At 36.7% G+C, this 14224-nt stretch overlaps 1 protein-coding gene across 6 annotated transcripts in view; it reads left to right on the forward strand.

Annotated features, from left to right (window-relative positions):
* Positions 1-14224, forward strand: part of RANBP6 (RAN binding protein 6) — a 225517-nt gene that overhangs the window by 83344 nt on the left and 127949 nt on the right. For 2 of the 6 annotated variants that reach the window (XM_032477706.1, XM_032477703.1), the window contains exons 1-2: positions 1677-1820; positions 10972-11122. The gene's annotated coding sequence lies outside the window, so the exon portion shown is untranslated. Of the gene's footprint in view, positions 1-1504; positions 1821-10971; positions 11123-14224 lie in introns of those variants that run through there. The other 4 variants (XM_032477705.1, XM_032477704.1, XM_032477709.1 and 1 more) reach the window with 3 other exon arrangements.

A 14224-nucleotide genomic window follows, 5' to 3' on the forward strand; every position in this document is an offset into this window, starting at 1 on the left:
AGACGGTAGCTTAGGGCCTTTGGTCTAGGCCAGGAGGGTGGAGTAGGAAAGTTCAAAGATTATAGCAAGGTTGAAACCAGAGAAATGAGGAAGCAGGCAGGTAGGCAACTGTAAGTATCAGAATTCAGGGTAAAACAGGTATTAGAGACCTGAAAGGACTTGCTACAAGAGAGAAAAAACATGCAGAGAAATAATCCAAAGTATAAGTCATCAGTGGCTACACACTTGTATGAGCTGGAAGGAACATTGATTATAAAAGTATGATCCTCTGAGCAGCAGCATTACCGTCATTTTGTTAGGTTGTTAGAAATACAAATTCACGGGTTCCACATTCATCTACTGAATTAGAATCTCTGTGGCTGGGGCCCAGAAATTGTGTTTTAAAAAGCTTTCCCCATCATCCTTATATATGTTAATGTTTGAGAACCTCTGAATTAGAGGTACACAGCAGTAAGTAGCAGGAGGGAGCAAACTAGAGTCACAGAGGCTTGACTGACTGCTACATATATTTAATACAAAATTAATTGAAAGTGCTTGACACTGTGTTAGGTGCTGGTAATATAGAGATGAAAAGATAGAGTGTTGTGTTTGAAGAATCTAAGGCACATCTAATTGGTAGTGTCTTATAGACAATAGGAAGCACAAATGCCCTGTAACTCAGGAAAAAATATCTAGTCTTTAGAGTTATTAATTCCTAAAGGAAAACTAAAACCAGTGGGAGCTAATGGCCCTGGGTTGGTTTAGGTCATGGGGTGGCAATGTAGAGTGAGGAACAAGAGGATCAAGGGTCTGAGATTCCTTGATGCCTTGTTAACTACTCTCTCCTCAACCAGCAATAGGCTGTCAGTGGTCTTACCACTTTTTATTTACCCTGTTAGTGAAGGAGAGGATCCCTGCTCTAAATAGTATATGGGATGGCCAAACACACAACATATGACATGGTCAGATGAGATTGGCAGCAGTTTGTTAGTCACAAATACTCACAGCCTGTGAGGAGGAGAACACCACATGCCATGAAGGGCCACATGAGGGTTGCTCTTGGAAGCAGAGTGCTGTGGGCTGTGGGCAGGCCTTGTAATGACAAGAGAGTGAGGTGACCCTTGATTCCTGTTGATAGTTGTGGTTTGTTTGAATAATGTCTCGGGCTGGGCAGATAAAAGAAACCCATGGTTTGAGGACCAGATTGGGTGTGGCTGGTTCAGTCGATCAGTGAGTTAGCTGGGTGGGGAACAGAGGAACTCATGGTAAACAAGGTAGCACATGGAATTTCAGATTTTACAATTAATCAGCATACGTGGAAAATCCACTTCAACAGCCCTCTTTTAATGGAGCTTCTCTGGACTAAAGCTTTCTTGTTTTCTTTTGCTTTTCATCCCACTACCTGAAATTCAGTTCCGTCTCTTTCTGTCTCTCTTTCATTCTCTCTCTCACACACACACACACACAAACACACATGTCTTTTTGTATCAACAATAGGTTTTGACAGTGTTCCTAGCTGTGAATTCAGCAGGCAGTCACATTACCACCCCAGGGCCCTAGGCTATAGAGGAAAGTGCCCTGTGTTCCTTGAATGATCCAGATATCTAGACTTGGCACTCCCTTGCTTATCCCATGCTTATCTGGGAAGGCCAAATATGTGTATATAGGATCACAGATATTTGAGAAGGCAGAGAAAAAGAGAGCCTTATAGGCAGCCAAGAAGAGGGGAAAGAGTAGTTGGAAGAGAAGCAGGGAAGTTGTTTCATAAAAGAGACTACCTAGTAAAAATGGAGTGGGGAAGGCATATGCAACCAGGAGTTCCAGAAGAAATGGACTGAATAGTAAGTATTGGATTTGTCATTTGGGCAGTATTTGTGCTACCTTACTAGACCAGTTTTAATGGAATGTGTGTGTAGATATGTGTGGGGAAGGGGTGGGCAAAAGATAGATGAAGCCATGTAACAGTGGGAGTGGATGCTGAAGTACTTAATGGGAGAAATTATGTCCTTTAAATACTCCAGGAAAAAACAACGTATTTAATGGGGTTGGATAGGGAAATAATTTTTTTAATAAACCAGAGAAACTTAGATAATTTGTGGAGCTACCTGATCGGGCCTCATTCTATTACTAGACTATCTTCTCTAACTTGTGATATGTTTTAAAAGGTCAGTAATAAAAGTGTTTCCTGTAGACCAGAAGGGCCATGCAGGAGAGAAGGCCATCATGGGAACATTTGTGAGAGGGCAAGGAGACCTCAGGGGAAAAAGGATAGAAGTGTGTCAACTAATGACAATGGGCTGAGGAAGAAACTAGTATGTTTCAGCCCTCCTAACTACCACCTTTGCAGGAGAACAGCAAGAGACAGGAGCCCAGCAGGGGAATCTTTTTTCAAGGGCCCCTTGAGAGAAGGCATCAACTTTAATTATCTGCCAGGCTCATTCAGGGAATCAGCTTTAATTTACTGCCAAGTTTGGCAAGGCTGAAGCCACCCAACTAGTAAAGAACTGTTTTATCCCTTTACCTCCCGTCTCTCACTCTCTCTGCTCCCTGCTTCCCCACCCGGCTTCAGTCAGTAAGGGGAGCAAACCTTCAGGTAGCAAGTAAAGGAGAATGGGAGCAGAAGCCCCAAGCTCCCCTTCCTCACTACAGGATTCCAGCCTGTGGGGTAGGCAGGATGGAGGTGAAAAGATCTTATGCCAAATTAAGTTCAGTGGTTTGACCATTTCATGAAACTATACATTCTAATTACTGAATTGAGACTGTGTTTGCAACTTAAGATGACAGTAGGACTGTCTGTTATTTAAGAGTGAGTTATAAAGTGTAAGAGGCAGGAGTTGAATCAAGGGATGGTGGAAGACAACAAATGTTTTGATCAACTATGCTTCAAGGTTGTGGACTGTACCAGTTATATTTCTATCTGTATTTGCATATCATGGTCCCATTGTCCACTCACATTCAACTCATTCTCTCTTTTCCTACTAATTCCTTTCTCCCACCTTCGTTTCTTTAACCAACAGCATCATTTTCCTAGTCTCTCAGGCTCAAAATCTAGGAGTTAATCTTGATTCTTCAGACAACAAGTTACTGATTTTTCCTTCTCATTAGATTACTGACTCTACCACTCACTGATTGTGCGGCCTGGCACAATGGAGGAATGTGTTCTTGTATGCCTACAACCCACTTCTCTGCTGTTTCCACTAGTAGCCCCCAATGAATGTGTTCATATTTGTATTATGTGAATGTGACCTTATGGCTGCAGCTGACTAGTCCAGCAATCAAGAGTAGCTTGTGTATCTTGTTAGATATCTTAGGGCAATCTTATTCATTCTCAAGAATGTAAACCAATACCAAGTTTTTGTTGAGAAATTTTGAGAAGGTTTCTGTTCCTAGTGATTAAACCAGCTCTGAAGGAAGAGACAATATTTAATTCCTCTAAGCCTTAATCTCTGTATTTTTAACATTTAATCTCTGCTCCATCACGTATACTATTAGAGTCATGCTGGGCAATTTACTACTTCTAAGCAGTGTCACTTTTAGAAATTTAAGTATGATTCATGTACCATAAAACCCACTATTAAAAATTGTACAGTTCAGATATTTTAAAAAATCATATTCACAAATTTGTGCAGCCATCACCACCATCTCTCTCCAGAACAGTTTCATTATCCCAGAAAGAAACCCCATACCTGTTAGCAGCCACTTCTCATTCTCTTCTTCCCCCCTGTCACTGGAAACCACTAATCCACTTTCTGTCTCTGTGGATTTACCTATTCTGGATATTTCATATAAATGGAACCACACAATATATGGCATTTTGTGTCTGGCTTTTTTCACTTAGCACAACGTTTTCAAGGTTCATCTGTTTTGTAGCAAGTATCAGTACTTTATTCCTTTCTAACACTGAATAATCCATTGTATAGATATTATCAGTTGATGGTCATTTAGGTTGAATATACTTCTTAGCTATTATAAACAATGCCACTATGAACATTTTGTACAGATTTTTTTGTATGTGTGAATATTTGTTTTCATTTCTCTTTGATATATACTGGGGAGTAGGATTTTTGGGGACAAATAGTAACCTTGTGTTTAACTTTTTGAGGAACTGGCTGCTTTCCATATCATTTGTACCATCTATCTTCTCACAAGCATTGTATGAGAGTCCTAATTTCCCCATATCCTCACCAACACTTATTATTTTTCTTTTTTCAAAAAATAAATTATATCCTTCCTGGTAAGTGAAGTGGTATCTTGTTGTGGTTTTTATTAATTTTCTTTTCAAATAACTTTATTTTCAAAATGGAAATAGCTATTATTTTCCCCATTATCTTTGTTCATTGTATTGCAATCAAGTAAAACAAACAGCTATCAGTATGAAAATGAAAATTGCTATAAATCCATCCACCCAGTGATGGCCACTGTTAACTTTTGAAGGAGGACAATAATTGGAGGACTGTTACAGCTAGGCTTTGCAGTAGCTCCACTGTTGAGTATACCTCCACGGGGACTGAAGTTCTTATTTGCCAGAGTTCTTGGATAAATACTGCCCAATTCTTAGTAAGTGTCCATCCTTCTCACCTCCTACTTCCCATTCACACAATTTTCAGATAATTGCTTAAAAACACTTTTATTTAGTCAAATGCTTGTCCAGTCCAGATTGTCTTAGAAGTGAGAAAAGGACTAAACATTTATTGGGCTCCAATGAAATGCCACGCATGGAATTAAGGCACCTTCATTGTATTACTTTATTTAATATTCAAAACAACTCTATGAGGAAGGTCTTTTCATTTTTCTCCACAGACTGAAACAGAGGCTGAATGATATTAAAAGTAACTTACTGATAAATCTAAGGCCATTAAAAGGTGACTTACTAATAAATCTAAGGCCATGATTTGCCAACTCAGGTCTGGCAACTGAAAAGCTGTTTTTTATTTCAACATGCAACATTATATGTGCATTACTTCTTTATTCTATTGCAGTTTTTAGTAATTCAGGTAATCATATATTTTAAGCAATTATTGGTGAATAACTATAAGGACAATGCAGTAAGTAACTTAGTAAGAAAAGCACATTTGAAAAATACAGTTATTAACTATTGATACTGTAGGCCTATTAAATATCTTTAAAAATTCTAAGTTTTATCGAAGCATAATGGATAGCCAGTAAACTGCACATAATTAAGATGAATGATTTGATAAGTTTTAAAATATGAATACACCCAAGAAGTCGTCCCAGCAGTCAAGATAGTGAACATATTGAACATGCCTAGAAGTTTCCTCATGTCCCTTTGTAATTATTCCTTTCTTCTCCACCCCTGTGCACTCCCATTTCCCCAAAACCACTAATGTGTTCTCTGTCACTATAGATTAGATGCATGTTCTAAAGTTTTTATAAATAGAATTATTAGTGTGCATTATTTTTAATCTGGCTTCTTTCAGTCAGCTTACTTATTTTTAGAGTCATCCATATTGTCATAGATTGCAATAGTTTTTTTCCTTTTTATTGGTAAGGAGTACGTCCACTGTATAGATATACTGTAGTTTGTTTATTGATTCACTAGTGGATGGATATTTAGGTTGTTCCCACATTTTTACTCTTACAAACAAAACAAATATGAAAATTTATGTATAAGTCTTTGTAGGGAGATAAGCTTTCATTTCTCTTGGGTAACTGCCTAGGATTGAAATGGCTAGATAATATAATAGATGTATGTTTAGTTGTTTTAAAGATCTTTTTAAAAGACAGTTTTATTATCCTAAAGTCACTGCCAGAAAACTACTAGACCTCTTCAATGAATTCACTAAAGTCGCAGGATACAAAATTAATATACAGAAATCTATTGCATTTCTATACACTGGCAAGGAAATATGAGAAAAAGATAAGGAAACAATCTTATTTGTCATCACATCAAAATGAATAAGATACCTAATAATAAACCTACCTAAGGAGGCAAAAGACCTGTACTCTGAAAACTGTAAGACACTGATGAAAGAAACTGAAGATGACACAAACTGATGGAAAGATACACTGTGTTCTTGGATTGGAAGAATCAATATTGTTAAAGTGGCAAAATTACCCAAGGCACTATATAGATTCAGTGCAGTCCCTATTAAATTACCAATGGCATTTTTCACATAACTGGTAAAAAATTTTTTTAAATTTGTGTGGAAACACAAAAGACCCCAAATAGCCAAAGCAATCTTGAGAAAGAAGAATGGAGCTAGAGGAATCATGCTCCCTGACTTCAGACTATATTACAGGGCTACAGTAGTCAAAAGAGTATGGTACCGGCACAAAAACAGACACAAAAATCAATGGAACAGGATGGAAAGCCCAGAAATGAACCCATGCACTTATGGTCAATTAATCTATGAAAAAGGAGGCAAGAATATACAATGGAGAAAAGACAGTCTCTTCAGTAAGTGGTGCTGGGAAAACTGGAGAGCTGTATGTAAAAGAATGAAATTGGAACTATTCTCTAACACCATATACAAAGATAAATTCAAGGTGGACTAAAGACCTAAATGTAAGACCAGATTCTCTAAAGCTCCTAGAGGAAAACATAGGCAAAACACTCTTTGTTATAAATCGCAGCACTCTTTTTTTCAGTCTGTCTCCTAGAGCACTGGAAATAAAAGCAAAAACAAGCAAATGGGACGTAATTAAACTTAAAAGCTTTTGCACAGCAAAGGAAACCTTGGACCAAATGAAGACACACCCTACGGAATGGGAGAAAATATTTGCAAGTGATGGAATAGACAGGACTTAATCTCCAAAATATCCAAACAGCTCATACAGCTTAATATCAGGGAAACAACCCAATCAAAAAATGGGCAGAAGACCTAAATAGACATTTCTCCAAAGAAGACATCCAGATGGCCAACAGGCACATGAAAAGATGCTCAATATCGCTTATTATTATAGAAATGCAAATCAATACTACCATGAGGCATAACCTCACACTGGTCAGAATGGCCATCATTAAAAAGTCCATAAACAATAAATTCTGGAGAGGGTGTGGAGACGGGAAACTTTGTATACTGTTGATGGGAATGTAAATTGGTGCAACCACTATGGAAAACAGTATGGAGATTCCTCAAAAACTAAAAATAGAGTTACCATATGATCCAGCAATCCCATTCCTGGGCATATATCTGGAGAAAACCCTAATTTGAAAAGACACATGCACCCCAATGTTCATAGCAGCACTATTTACAATAGCACAATAGCCTACATGGAAGCAACCTAAATGTCCATTGACAGATGACTGAATAAGGAAGATGTGGTGCAGATATATATGCAATGGTATAGCACTCAGCCATAAAAAAGAATGAAATAATGCCATTTGCAGCAACATGAATGGATCTAGAGATTATCATATTAAGCGAAGTAAGTCAGATAAAGACAAATATCATATCTTACATGTGGAATCTAAAAGATACAAATGAATTTATTTACAAACCAAAAATAGACTCACAGATATAGAAAACAAACTATAATTACCAAAGGGCAGGGTGGGGGATAAATTAGGAGTTTGGGATAAACATATACATACTATTATATGTAAAATAGATAAACAACAAGGACCTACTGTATAGCACAAGGAATTATATTCAGTATCTTATAATAACCTATAAGGAAAAGAATCTGAAAAAGAATATATGTATATGTATTACTGAATCACTTTCCTGTACACCTGAAACTAAACTAATGCAACACTGAAAATCAAATATACTTCAATAAAAAGAAAATTAAAAAACAGAAAAAAGCTTATTGAGTTATAATTTATGTATCTTAAAATTCACCCATTTTAACTGTACAATTCAGTGAATTTTAGTTAATGTATAGAGTTGTGTAACCATAATCCAGTTTTAGAAAATTTCCATCATGTCAAAAAGAACTTTGTCTCCATTTGTATTCACTCCCTGCTCCTGTCCTTAGCTCCAGGCAGCTACTCTCTGTTTCTATAGATTTGCTGTTTCTGGATATTTCATGTAAATGGAATCATGCAATGTGTAATGTTTTACATCTGGCTTGTTTCATTTTGTTTAATGTTTCTGAGATTCATGCACATTCTGTTATGTATCAGTACTTCATTTCTTTTAATTGCTGAGTGTTTATTCATTCATCCAGTGGTTGGATATTATGAATAATGCCTCTGTGAACATTTGTGTACAAGTCTCTATATAGATACATGTCTAACTTCTCTTGGCTAGATTCTTAGGTGTCAAATTGTTGGGTTGTAAAGTGAATTTATTTTTACCTTTTTAATAAGCAGCCAAACTATTTTCCAAAGTAGTTGTACAAGTCAAAATTCCAGGAATGTATGAGGGTTCCAGTTTCTCTATAACCTTGCCAGCACTTGTTATTGTTTGTCTTTTGATTATAGACATTCTAGTGGGTATGAAGTAGTTTCTCATTTTGGTTTTAACTCACATTTCCCTAATGACTTACATTTCCCTAATGTGTTTATTTGCCATCCATATCTTCTTTGGTGGGATGTCTATTCAAGTATTTTGTCCAATCCAAAAAGCTGAGTTGTTTTATTATTGAGTTTTTTTGAAATAACATTGGTTTACAATAGTATGTAAGTTTAATGTATACAACATTATAATTTGGGTTTTGCATACACTACAGTGTGCTCACCACCAAAAGTCTACTTTCCATCTATCATCATGCAGTTGACCCCCTTTACCCATTTTGCCCTTGACCCCCTCTGATAACTGCCAATCTGTTCTTGTTCTACATGTGTTTGTTTTTGTTTCATTTTGTTTGTAAATTTAAAAAATTTCACATATGAGTAAAATTATGCAGTACTTGCCTTTCTCTGTCTTATTTCATTGGCATAATACTCTCAGTGTCCATCTATGTTGTTGCAAGTGGCAAGATTTTATCTTTTTTATGGCTGAGTGGTATTCCAGTGTGTGTGTGTGTTTGTGTCTGTACTAACTCTTCTTTATCCATTCATCTACTGGTGGGCAATTAAGCTTCCACATCTTGGCTGTTGTAAATAATGATGCAGTCAACATAGGGGTGCGTGTAACTTTTCTAATTACTGTTTTTATTTTCTTCAGTTAAATACCTAGAAGTAGAATAGCTGGATCATAAGGTAGTTCTACTCTTAATTTTTTGAGGAATCTCATACTGTAGTTTTCAGTGTACAAATCTTTTACCTTTTGATTAAATTTATTCCTAGGTATTTTATTCTTTTTGTTGCAGCTATAAATAGGATTTTTTTTCTTAATTTCTCTTTCTGCTATATAGTATAGCAGATAGTATATAGTAACACAACAGATTTTTATATATTGATTTTGTACCCTGCAACTTTACTGTATTGGTTTATTATTTCTAGTAGTTTTTTGGTGGGATCTTAAGAGTTTCTTATATGTAAAATTATGTCATTCACAACTAGTGACAGTTTTATTTCTTCCTTTCCAATTTGGATGCCTTTTATTTCTTTTTCTTGACTAATTATTCTGGCTAGGACTACCAATACTATGTTGAATAAGAATAGTGAGAGCAGGCATCCTTGTGTTGTTTCTCATTTTGGAAGGATAGCTTTTAGTTTTTCACCATTGAGTATAATGTTAGTTAGCTGTGGGTTTGTCATATATGGCCTTTATTATGTTGAGGTATATTCCTTCTATAACCATTTTATTGAGAGTTTAATCATAAATGGATGTTGAATCTTGTTAAATGCTTTCTCTGCATCTATTGAGATGATTATATGATTTTTTAATTGAAGTACAGTTGATTTACAATAGTGTATGAATTTCAGGTATACAGCATAGTGATTCAATCTTTTTATAGATTATACTCCATTTAAAGTTATTATAAAATAATGGCTATATTTCTCTGTCCTGTATAACACATCCTTGTTGCTTATCTATTTTATACATAGTAGTTTGTATCTGTTAATACTACATCCCTATCTTGCTGTTCCCCCTTTCATCTCCCACAGGAATCTACTAGTTTGTTTTTTATATCTGTGAGTCTGATTCTGTTTCATTGGTTTTATTTTTCAGATTCCACATATAAGTGATAATATACATTATTTGTCTTTCTCTGTCTGACTTATTTCACTGAGCATAACACCCTCTAGGTCCGTGCAAGTTCTTGCAAATGGCAAAACTTCATTCTTTTTTATGGCTAAGTGATATTTCATTGTATATGATCACATGGTTATTATGATTCATTTTGTTAATGTGGTATATCACATTGATTGATTTTTTGAATACTGAACCATTCTTGCATTCCTGGAATAAATTCCCCTTGATCATGACTTATGATCCTTTTAATGTATTGTCATATTTGGTTGGCTAATATTTTATCAAGGACTTTTGCATCTATGTTCATCAGAGATATTGGCCTGTAATTTTCTTTTTTGGGTGTTCTCCTTGTCTGGTTTTGATATCAGAATAATGTTGGCCTTGTGCAATGTGTTAGAAAGCATTCCCTCCTCTTAAATTTTTTGAAAGTGTTTGAGAAGGATAAGTATTAAATCTTCTTTAAGTGATTGGTAGAAGTCACCAGTGAAGCTGTCTGGTCCTGGACTTTTGTTTTTTGGGAGGTTTTTGATTACTGTTTCAGTCTCCTCACTAGTGATCAATCTATTCAGATTTTTCATTTCTTCATGGTTTAGTTTTAGAAAGTTGTATGATCCTAAGAATTTACTCATTTCTTCTAGGTTCAATTTATTGGCATATTGCTGTTCATAGTAGTCTCTTATAATCCTTTGTATGTCTGTGGTATCCATTGTAATTTCTCTTTCATTTCTAATTTTATTTTATTTGAGCCCTCTCTTTTTTTCTTGGTAAGTCTAGCTACAGGTTTGTGTATATATGGTTGAGTCTATTTTTGAACTCTCTATGCTGTTCCACTGACAAATTTGTCTATCTTTATAGAAATACCATACTGTCTACATAAATGCAGCTTTATAATAAGTCTTGAGAGCAAATAGTAGAGACCTCTATTGTTGTTCTTCTTTTTCAGAATTGTTTTGGCAGTTCTATAGATCCTCTACATTTCTACATAAAGTTTAAAATCAGATTGGGATTTTGATTGGGATTGCATCAAATCTATATATCAAACTTCAGGAGAAGGGACATCTTAAACATATTGGATCTTCTGATGCATGAACAAGGTATGTTTCTCCATTTGTTTCGGTGTTATTTAATTTCTTTCATGTTTTCTTGGTAGTTTTCAATGAACAAGTCTTGCACATCATTGTCAAATTTATCCCTAAGTGTTTTTAAATTCTTAATTGTATTATAAATGGTATTTTAAAAAAATTCAATTTCCAGTTGTCTTTTGACATTATACAGAAATAAAATTGATTTTTGTGTATTGATCTCTTAATACCTTGGATCATTGTTAAACTCAATTTTTACTTCTGTTAGCTTCTTTGTAAATTACATCAGATTTTCTACATAGATGATCATGTTGTTTTTTAAGTAAAGATAGTTTTGCTTTTTCTCTTCCAATTTGGATTATTTATTTCTTTGTCTTGCCTTATTGCAATGACTAGAATCTCCAGTAAAATATTTGATAGAAGTGGTGAGAGAAAAAGAAAACAAAAAGAAGTGGTAGGTGGACGTCATTTTATTGTTCTTGGTCTTAATCAGTCTTTTTCTATTCAGTCTTTCCCATTAATTATGATGTTATCTGTAAGTTTGCTTTGGTCTATGTCCTTCATCATGTTTCTGTTCTGCAGTAGTGATTTCCACTAATCTGTTTTCTAGCTCATTGATCTGTTCTTTGCCTCATTTAGTCTATTCTTGGTTCTGTCTAGTGTGTTATTCATTTCAGTGATTTTATTCTTCAACTCTGTTTGGGTATTTATATTTTCCAACTCTTCACTAAAAACTTCTCTGTGCATCTATACTCGTCTTGAGTTCTCTGAACATCTTTGCCATCGTTACTTTAAACTTTTTCTCAGATAAATTGCCTATCTTCCTCATCACTTATTTCTTCTTCTGAGGTTTTATCTTACGCCTTAGCCTGGGAGATATTCCTCTGCCCCCTCATATTGTCTATCTTTCTATTTGTATTTTCAGGTAGGTTGGTTATGTTTCTCGACCTTGGAGAGGTGGCCCTCTGTGGGAGACTACTATATGTCCCAGCAGTACACACCTCTGTTGTCACCCAAGAGCCAGGGTCCAGCCCATCCCAGTGTAGAATCTGGTCTGTGTTCGTGGATTCCTTCCACAGGCTTTGGGATTGTTGTTTTCTTTCTGGTGTCTCCCCCTGGTGGATGAGGCTGGACTAGAGGCTTATGCAGGTTTCCTGTCAGGGGGAGCTGGTACCTGCCCACTGCTTGATGAAGCTTGGTGCTGGACCTCTGATGGGTGGGGCTGTATCTAGAGGTATTTGCAGCTTAGGAAGTCTGCTGATGGCGCTGTATTCCCACCCAGTATGTTGTTTGTCCTGAGGCTTCCCTACAGGCTGTTGGGTGGGGCTAGGTCTTGGTGCTAATGATCCAATCGAGATGTCAGCCTCCAGGAAAGCTCATGTAGATGGACACTCCTGGAATGTCTGCCACAAGCTTTTATGTCCCCTGGGTGAGCCACAGCTGTCCCCCACGTCCGCAGGAGACATTCCAAAACCAGCAGGCAGGTCTGACCCAGGTTCCTATGAAATCAGTGCCTCTGCCCTTGGACCTGGCACATACAGGATTCTGTGTATACTTCCCAAGAGAATGAAGTCTCTGTTTCCCTCAGTTTCAGGGCTCCTGGAGTTAAGCCCCACTGGCAGCAGAAAGTCACATGTGAGTTGGTGTCTTACATTAGGTTCTCAAAAAGCAGACCCTGATTAAGGGATTTGTGAGCATGTGCTTTACAAAGGAAATATCCCCAGGAAAGACTGCTAAGGGAGTTGGGCAGGGCAGGGATGGACAGGATTCTAAGCAAGAATATGATCTCATGCTGAAGTCCAGCAGAGGGTAGCTTTTGCATGCACCCTCCAGGGGAACTTTTGAGTGAAATTTAAGACACAGATGTTTCACCCAAAATAAGGGAGGTAGACTTCCAAAAGTCTTGTGAGGCTGGTGAAAGGAATGCAAACTCACAGAAACTTTCACCTCTCTGTGCAAGAAAGCAAAGCAGCACCAGTACTATCAGGGCAGTCCTTATAAGAAGAACTGCAAGTGCTGGATATTGAAAGCACACAGAAGGTGGCAGTGGTGGTGGTGGTTGGTGGTGTGGTGTACAGTACACACAGAAATGTTATAAAAAAAATCCCATGTAAAGGAATCTGAGGAAATTTGACAGAACACCCATATTGTTCTCTACGCCAGGGTTCTTTCATCTTTCCCTCCTGCCATTTTTAATATGTAAGCCTTTGTTCCCTTGGTTAGTGCCTCATGGTCAGAAGTTTTCTGCTCTGTGTTTGCCTCATATTTATGGTCTAGGTGGAAAGAAGTGGAGAGAGTGAAAGACTGAAAAAGGACATGCCAGCTGAATATGTCCCCTTTAAAAAAGTGTTTTTCAAACCATTATACTGTCTATATTTTATTGTCCAAAACAGTATCAAATGGTTACCACATTACTGTGTAGGAGTCTGGAAAGGAGTGTATTTTCAGTTGGGTATATTGCTGCCCAGTACAAAATGAAGTTCTGTCAGTGAGGAAATAGGCATGGTGGTGATAGATATTAAGTAAACAACTAAAATATTTGGTATCTCCTCATTTTGCAGAGGATCAACCGAGTTTGAGAGAGGTTATATAATTTGCTGAAGTCACATAGCTAGTAAACAGTAAACTAAGCCTATGTTCTTAATATGCTAAGCAGTGACTCATGTGTTCTCTTTATGGAAGTGTCCTCTGGGTTAAGGACTGTAATTGAACTTGGACAAGTGTTTTCATCATCTTGGCACCTCAACAGGAAGTAGCTAATTGATATATCCAGTATACAAGGAATGTATTTAAGGAGTATCTGCTAGAAGATGAGATTTCTGGGCTGCAGAGGTGATAGTATAAGGTCGAGGAGCTTTAGGACAAGTCTGTCCCAACCACCCCTGGAGTATCCCAGCTTAAGATTTCTCTTTTCAATACATGTAGTTTCTCAGCATGAGGCACAGAAACTGAAATTGTGTGTGTGTCTTTTTTTTTGGATTGTTTTGTTCTGCAGACATGGAGGTTGTGAATTAATCCTTTTAGGCTTTAATCAAGCTGTTGCAGTCTAATTTTTAAAAAAAATTTTTTTAGTTTTTTTTTGGGAGGGTGGTTAGGTAATTAGATCTACTTATT

The sequence above is a fragment of the Camelus ferus genome, chromosome 4 (assembly GCF_009834535.1).
Source record: "Camelus ferus isolate YT-003-E chromosome 4, BCGSAC_Cfer_1.0, whole genome shotgun sequence".
In the NCBI taxonomy this organism is placed as follows: Eukaryota; Metazoa; Chordata; class Mammalia; order Artiodactyla; family Camelidae; genus Camelus; species Camelus ferus.